Raw genomic sequence first — 742 nt, 5'->3', positions numbered from 1 at the left:
GCATCCTCTTCATTGCTGAAAGCTAGTCTCCCAACTTCGTTTTGTATATGAGCAAAGGATGAAATTATTTCTGACACCTACAATAATTGTCGTTGAATAAAGGGTTATTATTAGAAAGAAGTTATCCAACCAGTTAGGCCTGTGGCAGTTGCATAAACAGGGCCTTGTTCCCTGTTAATGGTAGTATCCCACAAACCCTGTGGACTCATAGGTAAACCAAAGGTACAATCCAACTTGGCTTATGGGTTTATAAGGATATTTCATCTTGTTCTGATGTACAACATGAAAGGTTTAGCATTGCAAGAAGTCTTGGTCATCAGCATCTCCCCATTTTAGCTACTCTCACCAATTAATTATACAATTATTAAGGCAAAAGACTGATAAAGCTCAGTGTTACGTACCTTAAAGTTATCAAGAACTTCCTATAGTTGGTTCATTTCCTTCCAGGTTGCAGATAGTATAGGAGTATTTTTTGGTTCCTTTGTATTTCTTTTTTCAAGGATGCTTGCTTTGAACCATGAGTCACAATTCTACCCCTCCTGTTTGTACCTGCCCTTTTCCCCCTCTTTTTCCTCCTCTTTGGTTGCTACACCCCATTCATACCCATGAGAGAGTGAAGGAAAGCCAGAGGAAACAAAAGAAAAGGCTCAGTTGAGTCAGGGAAGTACCTTATACTAGAGAGAAGTGCCTATGTGCTCTTCCACTGCTTTCTCCAAAACACAATATAGATTGTTTTATATTC

This window comes from Callorhinus ursinus, unplaced genomic scaffold (assembly GCF_003265705.2).
Source record: "Callorhinus ursinus isolate GAN/ISIS: 27379988/994484 unplaced genomic scaffold, GSC_fseal_2.0 scaffold23, whole genome shotgun sequence".
NCBI lineage: Eukaryota > Metazoa > Chordata > Mammalia > Carnivora > Otariidae > Callorhinus > Callorhinus ursinus.
The sequence above is the reverse complement of the archived record's forward strand: the minus strand, read 5'-3'. Positions refer to the sequence as shown.